We start from the raw sequence: 27129 nt of genomic DNA on the forward strand, positions 1-27129 counted from the left end.
TTGGGGATCCTCTGACAGCTGCCAAGAAACCTTTATCTGCTCTCAAGAGCAAGTCTGTCATTAGGAGTAAGGTCTAAGAGGATTCTCTCTGCTACCAATTCCCAGCTCAGCTTTGTCTATCTCCACATCGGTACTTAAGAATCTGCAAAACTCGAGTTCTGCAGTTGTAGATGGGGGTCCCTTATCACAAAGACTGCTGAGCAAGACCCCTTAGCCAGGCTGTTCCCCACCTTCAATTTTCTCTCATCCTCAGGGCCACTGTGATTTGATGGGTGTGTGTAGCTGAGAGAACAGCACAACTGGCTCTATTGCAGAGTCATAGCCAGTGACTATGGAGCAATCCCAAAAGACAGCCAGAGAATTTTAATGAAAACCAGAAAACTCCTGGCCACTAAGTCCAGCTGCAGTCCAGGCCCACCAGCCCCTCCCCCTGCTGCTAGGAATCCCTGAGCCAGCTTCTCCCCAAAGAGCAGGGAGGAAGATCCATTTTGTATTCAGCAATGCTTTCCATAGCAGCCACCTTCCAGGGTCATTTAGGTGAGAGGCAAGGCACACGCTAATTGCAACGGGACCAAGGGACCCTGAGAAGCACAGGGTGTGGCAGCAGTAGGTCTGAGCCAACAGATTATGAAACAGTCATTAAAAAAAAAAAAAAAAAAAAAAAAGGGCCTCTTTCCTTCTGCCAAAGCTGTCTGAACACAGCTGCATACGCGGCTAGTGAGGAATCTTAACAAGCTTAAAGGGACCGTATTTCAGATACTCAAGAACCAAAAGGGAGGAAATGAATATTTTGATCACTTACTATGTGTCAGGCGCTCTGGTCTCATTCCACCTTGACTCTGAGGTGGGAATTATAAACTGCATCGAACAGATAAAGACCCTGACTCAGAGAAGTTAGATAGCTTGTCCAAGGCACACAGCTGGCAAGTGGGGAACCAAGACTCAAAGTTCAATAGGGGTGAGGCTCATCATAAATAAACTCAAAATCCTGACCTGTCCTGTTTAATAAAAAAAATTATGTGCCTGGAAGTAAGCTAAGATTTCTGTACACAATATATCATCTACTCCTCACAGCAACCAGACAAGATAGGGGTCATTATTATCCCCATTTTCGATGAGGAAACTAAGGCTAGATGCTAAGTAACTTGGCCAAGGTCATGACACCACCAGGATTTGAACCCATGTCTATCTAATTCTAGAGCCCACCCCCATGTGACACCATTCACCCTACAGCCTACAGATGGGAACCACAGAGGCCATGATGCCAAGCAAGCAAGTTGCATAGAGACTTCTGCCAGCTTCTCAGCAGGTAATTCACATTCTGGGGTTACCTTTCAATTCCTCCAAGCAATCCACAGAATCGTGGCTCTGGGAAGGCTGACAGGGTTGTTTCCCATGGGCTCTGTTGACACTGCAGGTAAGAAGGAGAAGGCCACCACGGTGACGGTGTAGCCTGTGATACCTGTGCATGTAGAAGCGGACAGCTCCTTTCTGCAGGCTCTGCTCCATAAGCCCACACACCTCACAGCAATCCCCTCCCTCTCCCATCAATAGTTCACAGGCCTATTTCGTATTCCTAACAGGAGACCATGTGCCTTCTCTTAGAGCAACTGTGATTTCCCAAGGGAGTCTACTGTCTAGACAGAGCATCCCAATCCATCCTGGCAAGAGATGGGCCACACAAGGTCATGTTTGCTCATTGAGTTTTTTGGGGGTCTGTGTTCAGCAGCCCAGTGAAGGCCCTGGGCTTGGCACCTCTGAGTTATCTGACTGACCAACACTCTGTACCACAGCCGATATGCAGGGTTGGAACTGTCGTCCCAGGCAGGCAAGTGTTACCTGAGGGGAGTCACAGGCATCTTACACCCAGGCTACGGGTCACGCACACACAGGCACACCATACAAACAGTTCCATTAATCAGGCTGAGACTTGATAGAACTCTTCTCCGCATGTTTAGAATTAAGCACCAGGCTTGGAGGAGGACTGAACCCTTAATACTGCCAGGTGCTGTGGCAGGTACCTTCACAGCCGCTATCTTAATTAAACTTCGTAACATGCTGTGAGGTAGATAAGACGGCTATTGTACAGATGAGGCACCTGAAGGCCAGAGAGGTAACATAATTTGCCAAAAGTCACATAGAAAGTGGCAAAGCTCAGATTCAAATGCGTTTTTAATAGGACTCCAACATTCAATCATGAGGCCATGCATTTATTCCTCAGATATCTATTGAGCACCTTCTCTGGGAAGCTATTGTGCCACTTGTAGAAGATCTGACTGCTAACGTGTAATGTAGGTCCAGTTACCGAAGAACTTAACATTCTCATAAGGTGATAAGACAAGGCGATCTGAAAGAGAGGTGCAGATGATGAGATTAGGACCTCAACTGGGTGATCAGGGCAGGCCGCTCTGAAGAAGTGGCATTTTAGCTGAGATCTGAAAGATGAGAAGGAGCCAGGCATTTGCAAAACTAGAAGAAGAGTGCGGGCAGAAGGAATATGTTAGAAGGGCAAGTACCGCCTGCAGAAGAAGGCTTGGGATGTCTGAAGAACCTAAAGGACACCAGGGACCAAGGCTGAGTGACCAACAGGGAAGAAAGAACATTTGAGATAAGGCAGGGCCTTGCTGACCACAGAAGAGAGTTTGGATTTTGTCGGGAGGTCCATAGGAAATCAAAGAAGAGTTTTAATTAAAGCAGTGACACGATATGATCTGTGCTTTAAAGAGATGATTCTGGCTGCTGTGTGGAGGACAGAGCGCAGGGAGGGGGCAAGAGTTAGGAGTCAGGGGAGAGATGACGGTGGCTTGGACCAGGATGATGGCAGTAGAGGTGGGTTTTATATTTGGAGATAGGTCTGAACAGACTCGATGATGAACTGTATGTGAATGGGGAAGGAAACAAACTCCTGGGTTTCTAGGTTGAACAGCTGGGTAGATGGCAGTACCATGTATTATGAGAAAGACTAGAGAAAAAGCAAAATGCTCATGAGATAGCATGCTTTTTATTCTTATCACATCAAGAAGAAAAAAAAAAAGTAGACCCAGGTGTTTGTTCAGGGAAAGCTGTGAATTAAAGGCTTGAAGCTACTTAACGGTGAAGAAAAGGTGTTGGGGGTGAAAATGGAGAATAAATGCCTTAGGAAACAGGGGTTCCACTTACTTCATGGGCCATCCATCACTGCCACACCGGGACTAACGGATGGAAGGGAGATTTAGGAACAGAATTCAGTTATATATAAGGAAGGGCTGTCTCGTGGTCAGAGCTGTGGGAAGTGGAATGAGGTGCCCTGGGGTGATGATGAGTTCCCTGTCACTGGAAGAGTTAAAGAATAAACCAGATGACCCCTTGGCTAGATGGTTAGAATATTCAATAATTGGGTGGGCAAATCCTTCGAAACCTAAAATCCTTCTAAACCCTAGAATTCTATGGTTTTACGATAAAATGTTATTAATCTGACCTTCAGGACTGGAGTTTGCCCAACAGGGCAGAGCTCTCCTACCCTCTAGAAGGTAAATGAGAACAATATTAACTTATTTCATTCACTGTAAAGTGACTCCTAGTTTACTTCTAAGTGTCATATAAGATGATATAAGGCTTTTTGTATAAGCAAAAGGTACAAGCTATGGAATCAGATATCCTAGATCTGCAATTTATTAATTCTGTGACATCTGGCAACATATTTAAATCCTCTAAGTTTCAGTTTCTCTCTTTGAACAATGAGAAAAACAATACCTAATTTAGGATGTTTGTTGTGTGGACCCAAGTCCAGCATCTGACACATTATAGTGAGAATAATAATGATAACCAATATTTATTGAGCTATTACTACATGCTAGGCATATGCTATGTGTTCTCAGTGCATTTTTTCCATCTAATCCTTACAACAACCCAGAAGGTAGGCACTTATTATCCCTGTATTAAAAATTAGAAAACAGACTCTAGAGCTTAAATAACTTATCCAAGAGTCATATAGCTAGGATTTATTCAAATTAGGAAAAAAACAAGCAAATAAACAAACTTCAATAAAGGTTGAAAGAAAAAGACAAAGAAGCCATATTTCAATAATTTGAAAAAAAGTAACTTACTGTTAAATTTCACAAACAATTCAATCTATTTAGTAAATATTTGTGAACATATAAATGAATAATTGAATGAATAAATGATTCCAACAAACATTTATTGATTTCCTACCAGGCACAGCATCAAGAAACTAAGGTTATAGAGAATTTACATCGATTTAATTGAGAATTTGCCTTTAGAACCACAATCTCCAAACTGCAGATAACTATGACCCATAGTCCACGAAAAAAGGTTCTAAGAAATGTCATTCTCATACAGACCAAAAGAAGCTGGAATTACTGTTGTTCTTAAGTCAAAACTGTTAGAGGGACACTCAGAGCAGTAGGCAGATGACCAAGAGCACACAATAAATGGAAGCTGAGGAAAGAGAGAGTCTCAAAGAAAAGATGAGTAAGACTTCCAAAGGAAGCAGCAATCTAAGAGAACAAAGGCTAACGTAGTAACTCAGAGTTTGCTGATGAACTTCACTGGAATGGTGAGGAAAGAAACCAAGTCGCATAAGGCGTTTGGATGAATGGGTTAAAGAGGAAGAGGAGGCAGTCTTTTAAGAAGTTTGCGGATAAAAAGGAGAGGGAGAGAACAGCAGCCTGATGGGGAGAAGCAGAAGGACCACTGACAAGTATAGAAGGTTAAGGAGCAGGAGCCAAAAGAAAAGGAGAAACTGAAGACAAAAGACAGACGGAGGAGATGGAAGAAATAGAAAGAGGACCAGACCCAAGGAAGTCACGAGGGGAGGGACAGAATGCATAGGGAAAGGCCACCCTTGGGAAAGGAGAGGTCACCTTCTGCTCTGGGACAGTAATCAAGGAGGAGAAACTGGTGTATGGACATTGTAAAAGAGACTCCAAATCAAGCTGAATGAATACAGAGTGATCAAGTTAGATAACACCATTTTGAAATCAGTATCAAAATGATATTGATTTTCTTAATACTCAGAAATTAGTATTAAAGAAGATAACCATCATTTTGATATAAGTTCTCTATGGTTAAAAATCAGACTTACTGAGATATGCTTATATTCTGTTTCTTAACCTGGGTACTGTAACTCTGGTTATGTTCAGTTTGAAAACTCCATCAAGCTATATGCTTATACATGCACTTTTCTGTATGTACATTATACTTCAATAAAGTTTTTATAAACCAATCATTAACTTAGAATCACCACTCCTGTACTCTGTTCCGTTTTTAAAAGAGTAACTCAAACTCAAACTATATATTCCTTCTGACAGTCAACATTCCTTACCATTCTTTTAGATTTGTCATAGTACTAAATTCAGGACTAGATACACAGTAGGTATCTAATAAATACATGTTGATGTGATTGAAAAAACTTTAGCACCCAATGTTCAGATTTAATACAAATCTATCTATAGGAAATGGCACCTTTAGGATTGCAAAATCTTACAGACCCTACCTTAGCCAAGTGATTACACGGAGTATCACCAATAACGGGGTGAACTAACATTACGTGCCTCCCCTTGTGAGACAATGGGAAGTAAACAACATCAGCTATTTAGAATTCTTGCCAAAAATGGCTAACCTGAATATAATCATGGGGAAATAATTGTGAGATATTCTTAAGAAAACAGGCCTGGGATCTTAAAAATATCAGTGTCATAAAACACAAAAAAGGGGAAGAGAGAATCATAGATTAAAAGAGCCTTAAAGGGGACTTCACTGGTGGCGCAATGGTTAAGAATCCGCCTGCCAATGCAGGACACACGGGTTCAAGCCCTGATCTGGGAAGATCCCACATGCCGCGGAGCAACTAAGCCCGAGCGCCACAACTACTGAGCCTGTGCTCTAGAGCCCGCGAGCCACAACTACTGAGCCCACGTGCCACAATTACTGAAGCCCACGCGCCTAGAGCCCACGCACCACAATGAAGAGTAGCCCCCGCTCACCGCAACTACAGAAAGCCCGTGAGCAGCAACAAAGACCCAACGCAGCCAAAAAATAAATAAATTTTAAAAATAAAAAAAAAAAAATAAGAGAGACTTACGGAGAGAGACAGAGAGAGAGAAAGACTAAAGATACATACCTAAATTTAATGCATAGTCCTTGATTAGCTCTTGGATTAAAAACAATTAACTGTTATCAGCATTATAAAATTAACAATATTATTCCTATTATTTGGACAATAGGGGTGTGACAGATTGCTTGCAAAAATGCCTGCACTTGTTCATTCCCCTGTATCCATGCCCTTGAGCAATATGACTTTGCAGCACCTCCCTTCAAAAGGAGCTTGTGCTTTGCTTTGGCAAAAAGACTGCAACAGAAGGTATGCTGTGCCAGCTCCAAGCCTAAGCCTCAAAAGGCTTTGCATACTTCCACTCTCTCTCAGAATCTGCCTGTGTGCCGTGGATAAGTCTGGGCTGTACTGCTGGAGGCTGAGAGACCCTCTCAAGTAGAGACCAGCCATCCAAACTGAGGCGACATAGACCAGCCAGCCCCTAGTGGATCCAGCACAGACTGCAGATCTTGAGGGGGCCCAGCCAAGGTCAGGGGCCTGATCCACATTAGAAGAACCACCCAGGTGACCCACAGAATTATGAGCATTAATAAATAGTGGTTGTGGGCTTCCCTGGTGGTGCAGTGGTTGAGAGTCTGCCTGCCAATGCAGGGGACACGGGTTCGAGCCCTGGTCTGGGAGGATCCCACATGCCGTAGAGCAACTAGGCCCGTGGGCCACAGCTGCTGAGCCTGCGCGTCTGGAGCTTGTGCTCTGCAACAAGAGAGGCCGCGACACTGAGAGGCCCGCGCACCGCGATGAAGAGTGGCCCCCGCACGCCGCAAGTCGAAAAAGCCCTCACACAGAAACGAAGACCCAATGCAGCCAAAAATAAAATAATTAATTAATTAATTAATTAAAAGAAAAAAAAAATTTTTTTAATAAAAATAAATAAATAAATAAATAGTGGTTCTTTTAAGCCACAAAGTTTTGGCAGGATTTATTATGCAGTGAAAGGTAACTGATCAAAAGTGAGATTTAAATATAGACTGTATATTAGACAATATTATGGAATCAATGTAAGTTTCTAGGGCATGATAATGGTATTGTGGTTACGCAGAAGGATGTCCTTATACTTAGGTGATAAATACTGACAATATTTAGAGACCAAGTATGACGATGTCTGCCCCCCCAAAACATAAATCTGCATATAGAAAGCAAATGTGGCAAAATGTTAACAATTAGTAAATCTAAGAGTTTTTGAATGTTCTTTGCACTAATCTGTTCATTTGAAATTTTTCAAAATAAAAAGTTAGAAAAATTATCCACCTACCTCCAGAACATGGTGACATTAAATATTTATCTGGTAACCCAGCACACCACTATGTAGTGAACAGATCCTTCTCATCCTTTTTTTGCCATCCTCCGCCTCCCATCCCTTTAAACAGACAGCGACTACTGTTGTTGAAAGGGGAGACAGAACAGATAGAAACTGCAGTAAACCAGAGGTACTGCAGTTTAAAAGTAGCAAGCAATCCCTAAGTGAGGTTTTCTCCCTGATATAATCAGAAAAAAATTGTGGCAAGTTGGCTGAAGCATGAAAAGAAAAAAAGCTTTGCCTAAAACCATGGGCAGGTCTTTGAATTAGTTTGTGTTAGAAACAAATATCACATGTTTCTCTATTTTAAGGGATTTCTCAAATGCCTACAAATGAGAAAAGTATCTTGTATTACATCTCTTCCCCCTGAAAATCCCTCAAGATTCTTATCAATAGAGTGGAAATCTGTTTTTTCACAACCAGATGAAAGCCTCCTTTATTTAATTTGAATTTTCCCCCAAGTGATATGCAGCAATTATTAATGCTGTGTATTGACTTATATGAACCAACCCAGGGGCCTAGGTTCAAAGGATATGGCTTTCTGAGCTGAAGTCCAAGGACCTCGGCTTTCCTGTACCATATAGAGGACGTCTGCTTACAATGAACAGCAAACAAAGCCCACACTGTTCTTTACATAAAAACAGGAATCTAGGTAGAGGGATTAATTTTTTAGAACAATCTCTACAAATCTATTAAAATGTCTTCGACTTCAAAAAACTCCATTCAAGTGTTCCCACGCGTTACCATTGTCAGGTAAGAAAAACATTCAATGTATATAAGAAAGGAAAGAAAATGTCTCAAGGTACTGCACCTTTAATGAGTTGTTGTTCTCATCCATCAAAACTGAAAGTTTAATGCAGCAAAAATATTTGTTTTAGGCATTATTTGACTCAAAGCCAAATCCATGCCCACTTTTTCTTACAGAATCCCTCAGTTCTCTAACCCACAAACCCCAGCATGTCTCAGACTATAGTTTGAAACTAGAACTTTAAATTAAAATGGTTGTGCAAAAGGAAGAAGGTACCATATACAGACAGCATCTTCCAGTGGCTCCACAAACTTCATCCGAATAGAGAAAACAACCAGGCTGTCATGTCTTCAAGGGACCTTTGATGTTCAAAGAGAATTCTGTGCACATTAATTCTCAAAATTGTTCACTGACACTGTAAAGACAGCTGCAGAATGATGGGCTTTCCTGGCCCACATCTGCATATTAGCATATGTGTCTGGTAGAAGGACTAGACATCAGCAGACCTGGGCATGGGTCTGGCTCAGCCAGAGTCCCCATTCACTTGTTACTGGAAGTGTTAACTGCTTAAAGCAGGGGGTGATTGATAGACTCATTGATTCAGTCATTGAGAAAACATCTGTTGAGGAAATTTTACATGCCAAACCCAGAATGGGGAAACAGAGATGAAGGGGACATGGCCCCTGCCCACAAGGAGCTCATAAGCTAATGGAGAAGCACAGTCCAAACACTTAGACAAGCTGGAGTAAAGGGCTCTGAGCAGGTTAAGCACTTGAGCCTAGACTTGAATCCTGGCTCTACCACTTGACTGGGTGAATTTGGGCAAATTTATTTAATCTCTTCTAGCTTAGTTCCCTGAGCTGTAAAGTGGGGACAGTAATCATATCTCTTACACTGAGTTACTGTCAGAATTAAGTGAGATAATATATATTACTATTCATGTCAGTAAACTTTCAGTAAATGTTGGCTATGATTATTATTATTTATTATTATCTGAGTGGTTATACTAGATATCTTTTTAGGTCCTTTATAACCCTGAGATTCTATTAATTAGCTGTGACCCAGAATAAGAAATTTAACATCTCTGGGCCTCACCCTCTTTATCTGTTAAATGAAAGGGTATAGCTAAGGGACCTCTAAAATCCCTTCCAGCACTAGAATATTAAAAGGCTCTATGACTGATCTTATATGATTTCATATGTGTCTCAGTAACACTGCTTAGATAAACTGGTACAACAAATAAACCATCTTTCTCTGAGTCGTTTTTCACTTTTGTTCCTTTAATCTCATAACCTACCTATGCATATATAGGATGTGCACAAGATATCAGTCCCCAGAGAGAAAAATAGGCAAGTGCAGGGGAAGCCAGGTCCCTGTCCCCTTCCTTTAGGCTGGGTAGTGGCTTCCAAAATACAAGTGGGGGAGGAGCATTGAATGAATAGATTCATTCATTCACCCACACAAGCATCCCACATACTGAGGGAAGAGAGCTTTCCTGTGCTCCCGTGGCACCCACAACTTGTCCCCATATGCTACTCTCCACACTGCCATCTTATCTGCCTGCACCAGCAACTAAATTGATTGAGGGCTGGGACTTTGTCATGCTAACTTCGCATGCTCAGTCCCAAACACAGTGCCTGGAATGTGGCAGATGCCTAATGACTTAATTAACTAAAATTCAAACTTCCCTCAAAACCAAAACTATACATTTGCAAAGTTACTAGGCATTTTGAGGTGTGGGCCTGAACCTCTGGGGATTCTTTCGAAAGGGTCACCAATCTAGTAGTGTCAAGAAATAGCTGTGTGACCCTGGGTGGGAGGGGTAGGGGACAGGCATGCAGGGGGAGGATCATTTCAGTTTCCTCTTTGATAAAATGAGGGAAATGGATTAGATCAGAGGTTGGCAAACTATGACTCCTGCGCCAAATCCAGCCTATGGTCCCCCCAGTTTAGAGTAATTTTTACATTTTTAAAGGGTTATGAAAGCAAATAAAGAATAATATGCATCAGAGACCCCCCTAAGCCAATGCGGTTCTCTAAACGAAACATATTTACTTTCTGGCCCTTTAAAGCTTGCTGACCCTGGATTAGGTGAGCTCTAAAGTCCCTTTAAACCCAGAAATGTTAGCATTCTGATTCTGCTTAATCAATCCCATTCTGGCTCTGCACACAGAGCATTCCCAAGTCTGCACCAGTATGCACAGCAGGAGCTCAATTGTTATTTGTCTAATTGAATAAATGGATTCTGCAGCAGTAACCCTAAGAACTAAATCCCCCGCCAAGAGGGTACACTGGGTCAATGTGTATAAAATGATAAAACACGGGGACCGTGCAGCAGCTCTACTGGCCCTTTGGATGACAGCGGCACCAAAAATGGCCCAGAGCTCAGATAACCAGGATTAAGATTCACCTTGTTCCACCAAATAAAAAATACACTTAGCCATCCCCTGAACAGACGCCTTGGGCAAATTGTAAAGCTGTCTAGAAGTAGCTATCAGAAACACAGATCATCTAAACAGATAATCTTAACAGCCCATGGGCCCAAGAGAATAAATCCCATCCAAAATAAGGCATATAGGATGATTTAGCTCCCAACATTCTGTTTCTCTTTTCCTCTCTTGTTAAGAATACATAATACCAAAACAAGGAATTCAAACATTTATGTCAGGGCCGCCAGCCAAGGAGAGTCTAGAATATATGATCCTATTATCACTAATGGAAGTTGGAGCAAAGTACAGAGACAATAAGGCCTACCTCCACTCTCAACTACACATACTTTTCCAAAATAAACAGCCAGCAATTATTCTTTTAATGTTCCTTCTCTGTACACCCATAAATCACTCCTGGGCATATACCTTTTGCTGGTTTCAAAGAAGGGGTTTCTGGTTTTTCTTTTTTTTTTTTTTTCCTTCCTTACCTTCACTCTTCCTCTTTCTGGATGCTACCAAGGAGTCCTGAATGGACCTGGGGGTGCTTGTCTACAACCCCTCAGTTGAGCATCTCCAGTCCACGTGCAACACACACAACCCCAACCTCCCTTGTCAGACTGTCCCTTAGGAAAACCAAGTTGCTCTGGAGATCCTGCCCTCTACATTCTCTGCTAAAGAAGCTACTTGGAGGGGCTTCCCTGGTGGCGCAGTGGTTGAGAATCTGCCTGCCAATGCAGGGGACACGGGTTCGAGCCCTGGTCTGGGAAGATCCCACATGCCACGGAGCAACTGGGCCCGTGAGCCACAATTACTGAGCCTGCGCATCTGGATCCTGTGCTCCGCAACAAGAGAGGCCGCGATAGTGAGAGGCCCGCGCACCGCGATGAAGAGTCAACTAGAGAAAGCCCTCGCACAGAAACGAAGACTCAACACAGTCATAAATAAATAAATAAATAAATAAAAGAACGTGAATTTCTTTAAAAAAAAAAAAAAAAGAAGCTACTTGGAGCTCTCTCTTCTCCCAGCTGACCAGGGAAGTCTGAAGGCGCCCACACCCAATGACGAGGTGGATTCATACATCTCACGCCCATCCCCACCCCCAGGCACTATGCTCCAAATATACTGGCCCGGAAGGTTAAAACAACAACAACCTGTAAATCTCAATCCTTAATTCCAGGCTTTACAGAAACCTGAGGAGAGAAGAATAGTTTATTTGGATTCTCTTCCTGACTCATTAGATAAGCTTTTTCCAATAGCCAGAACAGACAGACAGACACTGACCCTCTGCTGACCTCTGCATGAGCTTCAAAAAAATAAAAAATAAATTTAAAAAAATCTCATTCCTTCTCAGTCTTGTTGTTTTCATGGGTTTTTTCAACCAATAAAAAGGGTTTAATCCCAGATGGCATCTTTGCTTGAAAGATAAGAAGCCAACACTTGGGGACTTCCCTGGTAGCGCAGTGGTTAAGCATCCGCCTGCCAATGCAGGGAACATGGTTCGATCCCTGGTCCGGGAAGATCCCACATGCCGCGGAGCAACTAAGCCCCTGCGCCACAGCTACTGAAGCCCGCTCACCTAGAGCCCGTGCTCCACAACAGGAGAAGCCACCGCAATGAGAAGCCCATGTACCGCAACGAAGAGTAGCCCCCGCTCACCACAACCAGAGAAAGACTGTGTGCAGCAACAAAGACCCAACGCAGCCAAAATAAATAAATTAAATAAATTTATTTAAAAAAAAAAGAATCCAACACTTGGATTACATTATCGGAGCTCTAAGACCCCCCACCCCCTGCAATGATCCCAGGGCCAAATAGCCTCACCCACATTTTCTCCAAATTCCATCACTGTAACCCCTGCTGCGGGACCCAGCACAGCCCTGAGCACTTGTTCCTGGCTCTTCTCCCTGCTGGAGCATGTGATCCAGAACCGCTAGGGCCAAAAAAAAAAATCATCACATGGTTTTTAAAAAAATCCCTGGAAGGAGTCTAGGTAATTTACGTACAGAAATGCAGACTGACTGCCTCCACCATAAGATAAATCTGATATTTACTCACTCTGTCTCTATAAAAGGTTTTGCAGACTATTCATTATCATTTGAACAAAGAAAAGAGACCCACACGTGCCTTTTGAATGTAAAGTTTCATAGGAAGCGTGAGGCGATTCAAATAGGTGATGGAAGACACATTGGACTACTCAGATATTATCAAGTATACATGAGAAAACTGCATATTAATACTCAAAATACACTACTGCTTATTCTTTTAACAGTGCACAATCATCTTAGTAAACATGGTACAACCATTCTCACTCCTCAAAGCAGAAATGACCATTTCTTCTACTCTGTGGGCCCACTGGACCCTGTAAGAATGTTAATAACAGGAACTGTGACCCTTTATTTACTCGTTTGTTTGTATGATCATCTCCCCACACCCCACTGCTTCCACTACCCCAGGCTGTAAGTCCCTTGAGAACAAGGACCCCATCATATTCTTTTTTTAAAAAATATTTATTTATTTATTTGGTTGCTTCAGATCTTAGTTGCGGCATGGGGTACCTTTCGTTGCGGTGCACGGGCTTCTCTCTAATTGTGGCGCGTGGGCTCTAGAGTGTGCGGGCTTAGAGGATGTGGGATCTTAGTGCCCCAACCAGGGATCGAACCCGTGTCCCCTGCACTGGAAGGCGGATTCTTAACCACTGGACCACCAGAGAAGTTCCCCATATTCTTTCTTGAGCCCTCAGTGCCCAATAGACTGCCTAGCACCCAGCAGGTACTTCATAACACCAGGATGAAAAGCAGGAGATGCAGTAGGTACTAACAGAGCAGAAACTGAATCTGTCTTATTCGTTGTTACCTGGCCTATACATATTTTTTGAATGAATGGATGTACCGAAGAAATAAAAGACCAGTGGTACTAGGACATGAAAGTATAGAGCTTGGTTGTGGAGTAATAAATATCATCTTTCATCAATTCTAAAAACATGTTTTCTTACATTTTGACAGCTTAGAAATTAGGATACATTTTACAATGGATGGCATCTTGGCATTGTGTCATAGTTTATTTGGAACCTTCTCTTCCTTTCTCAGCGGTACATAGAATAGTCTTACACGTTCAGAGATAATAGTGTCATAGATTCAGTGAAATACAATCATTTGATGTGGCTGCGGTAAGAAGGGTTGGAAAGATGAGTGTGAAGTTGCACTGAATTTTCCACAAGAGTAGAAACAAAAAGAGAGCTTGGGACTTTTTAGTGGCTGGCAAGTAGAGTGGCTATTTCTTTCAGAATGACTGCCCTTTCTCTAAAAGCAGCCCAATGGCCAGTCTATGCTAAATAATCCTGTCCTTCTGCCTACCACTGATTGGTCCGGGGTGGTCACATGATCCAAAGTGAGCCAATCATTAGTCTGAGATTTTTTTTACTTGAAACCAATGAGAGTGTAGGTCAGTTTGTCTCTGGTGTTAGCAACAGTGAGATTTAGCGTTCAGGAGCAATCCCTGGCCATGCTCCCTGCCATGTAGGAGAGAAGCAAAGGCAAGAGACAGAGTCTTGATATCATTTGAGTGCCTGTGTGGCTCAAACTAGCTACATGCTCACCAAACCCATTTCTTTTTCTTCTTAGCCATATTTCTCAGCCTCCTTTACCATTAGGTGGGGTCATGTACTGAGTAATAACTGATGGAATGAGGACAGAACTAATATAAGCCACTTCCAGACCTGGCCCATGAGATCCTTCAATCTTCTTCTCCATCTTCAGGTTAAAAGGAGAGAACTCTGAGATACCTAAAAGAGAAGGGAGCCACAAGATGGCAGGAGCCTGGGTCCCTGAAACATAGAAGGTAGCCTAACCAGAAAAAAACTATGTTGAACTGTTGTATGAATGAGAAATAAACTTCATTTGTGTTAAGCACTGAAATATGGGGGGATTGTTAAGGCAATTACCTGCTCTAATATTTCCTGGTTCCAGCTGCACCCAACATTCCTATGGTTACATGAAACATGCCAGGATTCTTCCCGTAAATTCCCTCTTTGCCCAAGCTAGTTTGAGTTGGGTGTCTTTCATTTACAACTTGAAGAATTCTGAAGAACACAGCCAAGAAAAATGAACTGCAGTCATTTGAAGTGGCAAGAAGATAAAAGTAAGCAACAATCCCTAAGTGTCAAGGGAACACCTAGAAAATTTCTCAGAACAGAGTAATAATTCCAACAAACTGATGACAAATCACAAAAGATTCTTTTCAGTTTCTAAGGGCTTCTAGCTCTGAACTCATAAGCCACTTACAGTAAGATACTCTCTCCACTCTCATTTTATTAACAGAAACATGTATGAAGTTGTAATAACCCTGCCTTAGGGTATACCCTCATGAGTTCTCACCCATCTAGAATCCTAGCAAGCGAGATAAACATCACTTACCATACATAGTCAGCCCTGCTGTCCCAAGATTTATTGGGAAATGGATCCACATGTAACTCCAGGAAGTCAGATAATTACTCTGGGGCACAGAGCTCTGGGTATGAGTATACAAGCCTGACCAGAGTTTTCAAAAATAAATATTCAGGAACCACCAAAGCTTAAAGGAGCATTTATAAGACTATAAAGGAAAAGATTACAAAAATAAACAGAAGAGTAATGCCATGAATGCCTACGTGAGCAATGAAAAGTTTTGCCTGAACTGGGAGCCAGAGATGACAGAGCATGCATCCTGCTCAGTTTCCAGAAATGTCTCTCAATGAGCCCAAGTTTGTTTTATAACAAGCACCGACATCTATAATACTTTCTAGGGGCTCGTTACAGAGCACTTTTACACTATACATTGAGTAATCTGACTCTCACAACGACAGTAAGAAGCTGGGATTGTCGTCAGTTCTCCATTTACAGCTAAAAACACAGGCTCAGACAGGTCAAGCGCTCACAGCCCCAGGATTTGTGGTTTGAGCCAAGACTTGAGCTCCAATTTCCTGACCCCATATCCTCTGTCCATTTCGTTGTCACCCGAACTATGGAATGCCAGGGCCGAGAAAGCTGGGGACTTTTCCCACTGCCATAATTCATCAACCCGTTTGGAGGGTAGTTTTCTGTTTCATGCAGTCATATGTGGGAACTTTCTCGGGGGGGTGTGGGGGAGCGTTAAAGGGCCTGGGATAAATGCCTGGTCTGCCTGCAAACCCAGCTGGGAAAACACTCCCTGACAAGACACCACAGCTTGTGCCCACAGGGAGGCCTTGACAGAGGAGAAAGGAGCCTGAAGCAGGGGGTTAGGAGTGCTGAGACCCTCATGTAATCCTGGCAGAACGTCATGGTCGGAAGCCTCTGAGAATCAGGCAGCAAGCTCTCTCAGGACCCCAAAGACAGAATCTGGAGCAAATGAACTGAAGTTACTCTTTGCTGGGGAGGGAGAGGGGATCAAATACATAAACTTAGCTGGCCTCAAAAAGCATTCTCTCAGACGATTTTCATGAGCCGCTTCTGAGAGACAAATTGCCAAGATCAAACACACACATATTACCTGGGAAAGACGAAAAAGGAAAAAAAAAAATAATGCTTTAGTAAAAGCCATTTATCCCTGGCAGCTGGTGATCCACCACTTCGGAAAGAAGACATGGGAAATTGGGGGAGCTGCCCTTTGGGGTGTTGGGAAAACTGAGGAGTGGGCCTCTCCTGAATATCACTATTTCCCAGGCTCCAAGGATGAGAGGGAGGTCCTGTACCCTGGTACAGTTCCCCCAGAAATAGAAAAATCCAGGATCCTGAAGAAACATGGGATAGTGGAAGGAGCAAAGGCCTTGATTTGAACAACTTGGGCTTGAGCCACTGCTCAGTCTCTTGGTAGCTGGGACCTTAAGCAAGTCACAACCTCTTTGAGCCTCAGTTTCAATATCTGTAAAGGATACAACACTGACCTTACAGGATTGTGGGGAGGATAAAACAAAATTATTAATGTAAAGGGCATAGCACAATGCCTGATATATAAGAGCTGCTCAATAAATGTTAGTTCTTTTCCCCTTCAATCCTCACTTCAATTCCTTAGTATTAGAATTCTAATACTCAGTCATTCTAATTCTTAGTAATTCACCAGTCCTTAGTAGTCTTGAGAGGATCATGTATATTGTCCAATACCTTGGCCATTTCGCTTGCCTCTTTGAAATATAACCATCTGCGACTTTAGCTGTGAACATCTCAAATAACTCCAGGCCCTTGGGCCTCTTATTTGTCTACTTCATGCTTACTAAATTCCCTTAGACAAACAAACAAACAATTGCAACCTTATAATCTTTCTCCAATCTGAAAGAGAATCCAAACCTTATGGATATTTGGCACATAGCTGCACTTAACAACTGGCAAATTCGACTAAACTTTCCACAAGGCTTAAAATAAAAGAGTTTTGAGTTCACCAAAGCTTTACTGAATTTAATCAATATGTAGTGTGCCTATGAACATAGGGACAACAGAAATGATGAGGATCTTGTGGTCTTCTTTTTCATTACCTTCCTGGTCTTTGGGACCATTTCCTCTTGACATCCACCTATCCAAGACAGGGCCATGCCCCTCCTCTAGGTCTTCTGTATATACCACTACCAGTGCTTTGACTGTACTACACAATAGTCATCTAGTTTATGCCTCCTTCACTAGTCTACAATCTCCTTTCAGGCAAGAACAGTGTTCTACCAAATCTTGATTACCAGAACCTACCAACACAGTACCTGGTGTGTAACAGATACTGAATTAATATTGGATCGATGGATGGATCGATGGATGAATAAATAAATAGGGTTTTTAGATCTGGGAGAAACCTTAGAAATAATCTAGTCTAATACAAGGGCTTCATTTCACAGATAAGGAAGCTGAGGCTGAGAGCTGTAAGATGACTCAGCCAAGGTAGCCTCAAAGGCAGCAAGAAGATGACAAGTGGTGGCAGTCACATGCCATTTTGACTGTGAGTTCAAAGGCACACATCACTTCACACTCACCCCCAAGGGGAGGCAGTGTAGCTTGGTGGACACAGCATGGGCTCCCCAGTGACATCTTCTGCTACCTATCAGTCATGTGATTTTGGATAAATTGCTACATCTCTCTGAGTCACAGTGGCTGCATCTGTTAATTGGGGCTATTAATAACTCCAGGGTTGTTGGGGGTATTAAATCTGCCAACATACATAAAGTGCCTCGCATAGCATCAGCACTATGTGCTAAACAAATGTTTACTGAATGAATCATGAATGAGTCCCTGTCTAGCATACCACGACTTCATGATCCTGGCTTAGACTTTATACTTAAATCTCTGCCCACGTGGATGGTGGCTGGGACACCCATAATTATAGAGCCATGCACTTGGAGTTTGTTTCTTGCTGGAATTGGATTTGAAAGCCAAGTAGACTCTGTAATGTTGTTCACTGTTCCTTTCACCTGGGTTGCCCTTCCTACCTTCCTCATTGCCACACAATTCTTACCCATCTTCCATTACCCAGCTATATATGCCCTGTCTAGAAAGCCCTCTCTTGTTCCTATGATGTCTTCAGTCCTTCCTGTCTCACTAATTACTTTCCACCCTAGAGTAGAGGGGTGTATCTGTTTGGTTTTTTAAATTGTGGCAAAATACATATAATGTAAAATTTACCATCTTAACCATTTTTAAGTGTACAGTTCAGTACTGCTAAGTATATTCACATTGTTGTGCAGCCAATCTCCAGAACTTTTTCATTTTGCAAAACCAAAACTCTATACCCATTAAACAACGACTCCCCTACTGCCTCCTCCTCCCAGACCCTGGCAACCACCATTCTACTTTCTGTCTCTAGGAGTTTAATTACTCTAGGTACTTCATATAAGTAGAATCATACAATATTTGTCCACTTGTGTCTGGTTTATATCACATAGCGTAATGTCCTCAAGGTTCATCCATGTTGTAGCATGTGTCATAATTTCCTTCTTTTTCAAGGCTATTCAGCTTTGAACTACATTCAAGGCTGAATACATTGAATGATTATTCACTATTCCATTGCATGTACATTCTACATTTTGCTTACCCATACATCTGTTGATGGACACTTGGGTTGCTTCCACTTTTTGGCTATTGTGAATAATGCTACTATGAACATGGGTGTATAGCGGTATATCTGTTTTATCTCCTCTACTTAAGTGTGAATTTTTCAATGACGAAGAGTGGATCTCAGTCACCTCCATAGTTCTCAAGGTGTCTGACACATGATGAGCACTCAATAAATACCTATCAAATAAATAAGACAGTAATCTGCTCCAAAGATGAAGTAAAAAAGTAATGATCTTCCACACAAATTTGCAAAATGGCAGTATTACACAGCAGAAAAGCACAGGCTTTGCAGTAAGACAGTCTTGATTTCTGGTCTTGGAACTGCTTCTTCTTAGTCATGTGATCTTAGACATGTTGCTTAAGCTCTCAGAGCTTCAGTTTCTTTATGTGGTTTTTGCCACAATTAAATACTATAACTTATGTAAAGCAGTTAGCACAGCACTTGGCACACCATAAACTCAAAAAATGTTTGCCAATATTATTATTATAAAGTTATATAATAAAAGTAACTTATTGCACATACAAACATGCCATTTAGCTTCCTGGCCAAGATGATTTTAAAAGTAAAGAACATACAGAATTCTGAAACCAAACAATTTATGACAGGTCATAGTCAAAACAGAAAGACACTATATAGCAGCTACAATGAATCCAGATTGGTATCACTAAACATGGAATCTTGAGCTATACAGTTGCGGTTCTGGGAGCTGGAAACTTTGTCACATCAAAGGGACAGACTTAAATGTTGTACTAAGAATCATCTCACTCACAAAGCAGCCTAAGATCTCATAAACGTTATTTGTGTTTGTTTGTTTTTAATTTTCTTTTTTTAAAAAATAAATTTATTTATTTATTTATTTATATTTGGCAGTGTTGGGTCTCTTTGCTGCGCGTGGGTTTTCTCTAGTTGCGGAGAGCGGGGGCTACTCTTCGTTGCAGTGCGTGGGTTTCTCATTGCAGTGGCTTTTCTTGTTGCGGAGCACGAGCTCTAGGTACGTGGGCTTCAGTAGCTGTGGCACACGGGCTCAGCAGTTGTGACTCGCAGGCTCTAGAGCGCAGGCTCAGTAGTTGTGGCGCACGGGCTTAGTTGCTCTGTAGCATGTGGGGTCTTCCCAGACCAGGGCTCAAACCTGTGTCCCCTGCACTGGCAGGCGGATTCTTAACCACTACGCCACCAGGGAAGTCCCTCATAAACGTTTTTTTAATCAGGATGACTTGAGGGTTTTTTTGGTGCCTTGGCTAAATCTATTTTGAATTTGATCATTCATGTTTTGAACGTTTTAACAAAACGATGAAAGAAATAAATAGATCTTTATTACTATTTCAGACAGTATTTATTTCGATCTGTCTCAAAGGAAATTGAGTGTCCCCACCCCACTCCCAGATCTTCTTGGACATGAATTCCTTTTGAGGTTGCTATCCAAATTTTCCAGACCAGAAACATTCCTTCCAAAGTTAGCTCTTAGAAAGTAGAGTTCTTAAATCTTAGAAGGAAAAGCTTATTCGAGTTTCTTTTTGTCTGCCAAAACAATTAACATTTGCCATGGCTAATTTAAATGGCTCTCTGAGACAAAATCAGAAACTCAGTTGTGTGGTGGAGGAGAGGGAAGGGAAGAAAAAGAAAAGGTAAGAGAGAGTTGCCCGAATGCTAATTTTGGCCCAAATGTGACCCCAAGGGATCATAACTCCTAACTTTCCTAGGAAAATCATGACTTCATGTAAATTTAACTCTATACTGAGATGATCTGTTAAATGGATGACTAAATGTGATGATATACATATATTTTGTCAGACCTTGCAATTAATTTATAAATAAGGGTAAAAATTCTTTGTCAGACCATGCGTGCCAATTTTGAATTCAGAACAATACTGTCCCCATATGCTAAGTGTCAATTTTAGTTTGGCTCCCAAACAATGGCTAAGGACTACTGCTGCCTTACCCACCCAGGATACCCAAATGACATCGAGGCCCATTAGGTGAAAGGCACCAGGCTGAGACTTGAAACACAGGGCCCTGTTTAATCTTCATGACAACACTATGCTCTAAGTATTGATTTTGGTGATGACTGCACAACTCTGTGAATGTACTAAAAAACTACTGAATTGTATCTACAGTTAAAATGGGTGAATTGTATGATGCGTGAATTATATCTCAATAAAGCTATTTTAAAAGTCAGCATTATAGGGCTTCCCTGGTGGTACAGTGGTTAAGAATCCGCCTGTCAATGCAGGGGACAGGGGTTCCAGCCCTGGTCTGGGAAGATCCCACATGCGGCAGAGCAACTAAGCCCGTGCACCACAACTACTGAGCCGGCGCTCTAGAGCCACAAGCCACAACTACTGAGCCCACGAGCCACAACTACTGAAGCCTGTGCACTTAGAGCCCGTGCTCTGCAACAAGAGAAGCCTCTGCAATGAGAAGCCCACGCACCACAATGAAGAGTAGCCCCAGCTCACCACAACTAGAGAAAGCCCGTGTGCAGTAACAAAGACCCAACACAGCCAAAAATAAATAATTTTTTTAAAAAATTTAAAAGGCAGCGTTATATAAAATAGTAAATCTTAAGAAAGCTCACTATGTACACACACACCCCACTCACTCCTACTGCCCTGTACCTGTAACCATTCTGTTATCTTATATCCTTCCAAATTCAAATATATATTCTTATCCCCACTTCTTTCACAAAGTATGCACTCTTCTACCCCAGCGTTCTTCTTTTCTTCTTTTTTTGGGATCATCCTTCTTTCACTTAAAAGATCCTTGGAGATCTTTGCATATCAGTACTTAGAGAAACCCTCATTCTTGTTTGTAGTTTAATAGCTTTCCCTTTTGTGAACATACCCATTTATTTATTTTTTATTTTTATTTTTTTTTATTTATTTATGGCTGTGTTGGGTCTTCGTTTCTGTGCGAGGGCTTTCTCTAGTTGTGGCAAGTGGGGGCCACTCTTCATCGCAGTGCGTGGGCCTCTCACTGTCGTGGCCTCTCTTGTTGTGGAGCACAGGCTCCAGATGCGCAGGCTCAGTAGTTGTGGCTCACGGGCCCAGTTGCTCCGTGGCATGTGGGATCTTCCCAGACCAGGGCTCGAACCCGTGTCCCCCTGCATTGGCAGGCAGATTCTCAACCACTGCGCCACCAGGGAAGCCCAACATACCCATTTAATTAACCAGTTTCCCACTGATGCACACTTAAGGTTGTTTCCAATCATTTGCTATTAGCAACAATGATACAGTGCTTGTGCTTTCTTTTCAACTTGGTTTTATCAGGTAACATTCTGCTCCTGGACTGTCAGGAGACAGCACCAATAGCAGAAACCACTTCAGAGTTAGTTGGAACACGGTCTGCATCTAACCTCCTCTGCTAACTAGCTACTAACTACATGCCTCTAGGAAACTTACTTGTATTTTCCAAGCCTTAATTTCCTCACTTCAATTTCCTCACTTTGCCACTTCAAAGTGGGCAAAATTCCACCTACTTTATCAGTTTGCTTTTAGGGCTCAATAAGATAAGACTGGCTCCCACTGGTCAAACTTGGGACAATTTTTGTATCAAAAAGCATAAATATTGGGGGAGGGGAAGCAGAAGGTTGGTAATGGATTATAACACATTGGGGGGAAAAGAATCCAGGAATCCAAGTGATACTAAAAAATAAAATAAAAATAAAAAAATAAAAGAGGAGGGGAGCTGAAAGCTAATCTATCAGGAAAATGCCAGGAAACAAATACAGAAAAAATTCACCGCCTAAATTTTTTTTAATAAAATAAATTTTATTTATTTTATTTTTTAAAAAAAAGAAAAATGTCAGACTCTGACAAGTACAGGTTTCTGGTAACTGACTATACTGCTGAACTGAATGAATAAGCATTTTCAGAACTCTAATGGAAAACTGATGAATTCATAGAAGTTCTAACAAAAGATCAAGATGAAAAAAAAAATTAATTACATGGGACTGAGTGAACTGATGAGGATGATTATAATTTTTGTGACTTTCTGTTTGAATAAAAAAAAAAATCCCACAAGGACTCAGAGGCAAAGAATATACAAATCAATTTTCACTGCAAAGTAAAGGAGCTGTTACAGTGGAGGATTACTGGACTGAGTGTCCATATTATGACATAGCATGAGTGTGTTTCGTGTTTGGTAATTGCAATCATTGTTGTTTTTGTTGTGGTCACCCATTTACAATGCTTGGTGTCAGTCTATTTATCTCTTGTAAAAATAAAATACAGTGTGCGTGTGTGAAAAAAAAAAAAGAAAAAAGAAAAATGTCAGGAAACAGATACAGAACGGAAGAGCGAATTAGAAAATCATCCTTTAATAGATGTTAATTAACCTAGGCCAGGATTATCAATAGATGTTTAAACCACTGAATGAAAGTTTTTGAGGAACAGGATATCCAAACAATCTCAAAGTATCACCCCACAGACAATTTCATTAATTACAAAGAGAAAAGGGTTCCTTTACAATGCAGATATCAGGCAATGTCACCTCATCCAAAATACAAACCTCACGTCACCACTGACATGACAAACTGACAGAATGTGTCACCTAATGTGATGCAAGGGGAGGGATGCAGCATCGCCTCCAGGGAATTCTTACCACGAATGTTTAATCTGAGTCTAAGAATGAGAAAACAATCAGACAAATCCAATCTACAGTCTACAAAGCAGCTTAGATCAAAATGTCAATATTATGAAAGACAAAAAAGGCAGGGAGACTTTGCTACATTAAAAGAAACTAAAGAGACAGGACTACATTGTGTAAGTAATCCTTACTAGATCCTGGGTCCCCCTCCTCCCAAAAGGTTATAAACAACATTGGAACAACTGGGGAAATCTGAAAAATATTATTGTTTCAATATAATGATATTGTGGTTACAGGGAAGAATGTCCTTGTTCTTTAGACATACATGCTCCCGTGCTTAGAGGTAAAGTGTTGTGGTGTCTGCAACTCACTTTCAAATGGTTTAGAAAAAAAAAAGTGTGTGTCTGAGTATGTGTGCGTGTGTGTGTGTGTGTGTGCGCGCGCGTGCATGCGCAGAATGGTAAAGCAAACAAATCTAGATGAAGGGTGTAAGAGTGTTCACTGTAATACTTTTGCAATTTTTCTATATGTTTGAAAATTTTCAAAATAAGTTGGGGGAAAACAATGAAACCAAACATGTAAACCACCTGACACCCAGTAGGTGCTATGATTGTTCCCATCATGGCTTCAACTAACTCAATAGATCTACCAAAAGCTCCTCCCCCGTGCCCATGGGTAAAATAAACCAAATCAAAGTAAACACCACCAGCCAGCCAGTCCTGCCTTCAGAATGCTTACACTTTTGATCAGATGGCAAGGCAAAAACAGGAAGCAGCTGGAGATGAAGTAAGGTTTTGGTTCCAGAAAATCTACCTGGGGCCTACAACTGCAAATTTTTTTAAGTTAGGTAACTTTAAAAAACAAAACAGAACCAGTTACTTAACGTCACTAAGAATTGTTTCCTCATTTACATGGAAAAGTGGAGCTAAAATCTACCACCCAGGTTGAGAGAATAAGACAGCATACATAGTATACCTTTGTAAAGCATATAATATTGAAGACTCCCATTAAAAGATATTAGTCTCCTAGAATAAAAGCAGAGAAGGAAAGCTCCTGGATGGTTCCACCTTTGTTTCCCTATCAGAACACCCAGCAGAAGAATTTGCATTTAGCTTATGCTCACAAATATTGGATGAAGATGTAATAATAAGACATTATGAGACAGAATGCCTAAAGAAAGTCTTTTGGGCAACAGATGCCACTGGAATTAGAGGAAAGATTAATATGAGCTGGCCCAGCCAGAGACAGCAACACCTTAACAAAAGCACATATTTATGTGCACATAAATTTGCCAAAGCCCTATTACACACATTATCTCATCTGAGCCTCACAATAATCCCCATTTTGGAGATGAATAAACTGAGGCTTGAAAAGACAAATTACCCACCTAGCACACAACTCAAATTTGTGTTTGCTCAACCCAGTCACAGAAGAACGAAAATAACTGGTTAAAAGAATGGAAATAATTCACAGCTCAGCGATCCCAGGGTCTCTGTTGGGACAGTGAGTCACTGATGGCCACTCCTAAACTCAGACCTTTTCTACAAAAAAATGCCAAAAATCTGCCTTGGGATTGCTTCTATGAATATTCAGAAAGATGAAAAATCAGGCCTTTTAACCACGTGCTTCAGATATTAAAACAGTGGAGCTTAAATTTCCCCTTCTTGTGTGGTTATGTGACGGAGATGGAGAGGAAGTGAGCAGAAGAGGTTATTTTCACTTCAAGGTTGATGGTGTCCGCATTTTAGTGAAGTTAACCTTAACTCAAAAATAAAATTTTTCTGCAGAATTTTCTGGGGGAAAACTCTTGGCTGCTTTACTATTTCAGATCACTTTTTAAACATCCTGCTGTGTTGCAGACTGGGAAATATATTTTATTTCTCTCTTCCAGAGGTTTCCATGTTATTTACATATCAACCTTTACTATAGCCATCACAAAAACCAGCAGGAACTCTCAATTCCATTTTTCCCCATTTTCTGTCCACCCATCACAACTTCCTTCCCTTAGTAAGAGAGGGTAGCCCAAGTGGCTAATGGACTTGACAAACGGCAGTGTCAAAGACTGCGATAAGAATTTTTTTTAATACTTATTTTATTTATTTTGGCTGCACCAGTCTTCGTGACAGCATGCGGGATCTAGTTCCCCGACCAGGGATCGAACCTGGGCCCCCTGCATTGGGATCTCGGAGTCCTACCCACTGAATTTAAATCAGGGGGCAATTAAAGGGAAACTGTCCGTGCCCTTTGACCCAGCATTTCTACCCCAGAAATGAATCCTACAGAAATATTCCCACAAGTTCACTACAAAAGGATGCATGCTCAAATGCTCACTGCAGCAGTGTCCAACAGCCACTGAAAAGGGCAAGTTTGAGGAACATGCAAATACATGGGGCAAATGCCTGAAATATATTAAGTAAAAGAGCAAGCAGAATACGTATTATAATAATATCATTAGCATATGTGTGGGACAAAATGACAGCCATCCACATCAAAATCGCAACAGTTGACTATGGGGGGTGGAATCAAGGGAATTTTCCCTTTGTACAGTAGTTCGTTGTATATTTCTGTAATGAATTTTGCTTAATCTTACGTTATGTCTAGAATCAAAAAACTAATTTAAGATATATATTTATGTGCTCTTTCATGGCCTTTCCTCTTTGCAGTCAAACGCTCTACTCCTGAGTTATAGCCCCGCTTATCTTTGTTCTTCACTTTGGAAGCAGCTAGCATTCTACCTGCATTACTACCTCTAGAAATAAAGAGTGCTGGCTGTAGAAGTTTGCACTCTTAGGCAATGACAGAATCATGGTTAGAAAGGACAGAAAAGATCACCTACAGTATCTGCCAACAAATGGTATTCCAGCCCATAGGCTAATTAAATATGTGCAGTGATCAAGAAAATCACTATCTTCTGAAGCAGGCCTTGATGTCTTCTAGCTTTGCTGTGACATTCCTAAACATGACATTCAGGAACGGGCAACTGACCTGGACACCAATATCCACAATGTGGCAGGCTAAGCAGACAGAATCATTATCACATCCAAGAAAACTAACATTGTTACACTGTCATCTCCTATGCAGCTCCCATTCAAATTTCCCCAACTGTCCCCACAATGTCCTTTATAGCTTTTTTTTTTTTAAGTCCAGGATCCGATCAAGGGTTGCATGTGGCATTTGGTTGTCACAGCACTTTAGTCTCTTTTAATCTAGATTAGTCCCCCATTCATTTTGTTTTCTTTTGTTTTGTTTCTCTTTCATGACATTGACATTTTCGAAGATCGCAGGCCAGCTGTTTTGCAGTATGTCCCACAATCTGGACTTGCCTGATTATTTCCTCATGATTAGATTTAGGTTAAACATTTCTGGCAAGAATTCTACCTTGGCGATGTTGTGTACTTCCCATTGCATCAAGTTGTCTAGTTACACTGAGTTATCTTTTTCTTCATTGTGTCACTGTGGGTACCAAGAAAGCATCAGCCAATAAATAAAATATGTAAAATAATAAATAACGTCAAAAACAGCTTCAATGATCACCAGCTATTCCAGGCACAGTGCCAGACAGTTCAAAATGTATTATCTCATTTAAACCTCACGACAATCACGCAAAGAAAGAGGTTCAAAGAGGTTAAGTCACTTGCCCAAGGACATACATGTTGTGATAGAAAAATGCACACATGCACATGTGAACTCACTCACACTCACACACACACACACACACACACACACACACACACACAAACAAATGATCTCTGGGGTTCATGGTCTCCCTGAGGATCTTCCAGGGACAAGTTAAGAAGCCCTACCTTAAACTAATCTTGAGGAGTCCTACCTAGCTTTCAAGGGTTGAATTCCTGTGAAGAATAAACTGAAAATAAATTATCTGTGGTCCATACAAAATTCTTCCACACTTGGA

General features: G+C 41.5%; 1 protein-coding gene across 5 annotated transcripts in view; it reads right to left on the minus strand.

The window, feature by feature from the left end:
* RAB30 (RAB30, member RAS oncogene family) overlaps positions 1-27129 on the minus strand; it is an 80688-nt gene that overhangs the window by 48258 nt on the left and 5301 nt on the right. The window contains exon 1 of one of the 5 annotated variants that reach the window (XM_057553119.1): positions 7365-7387. The exons of the other annotated variants lie outside the window; for them this stretch is intronic. The gene's annotated coding sequence lies outside the window, so the exon portion shown is untranslated. Of the gene's footprint in view, positions 1-7364; positions 7388-27129 lie in introns of those variants that run through there. 5 annotated transcript variants of the gene reach the window in all.

The sequence above is a fragment of the Balaenoptera acutorostrata genome, chromosome 9 (genome assembly GCF_949987535.1).
Source record: "Balaenoptera acutorostrata chromosome 9, mBalAcu1.1, whole genome shotgun sequence".
Classification (NCBI taxonomy): domain Eukaryota; kingdom Metazoa; phylum Chordata; class Mammalia; order Artiodactyla; family Balaenopteridae; genus Balaenoptera; species Balaenoptera acutorostrata.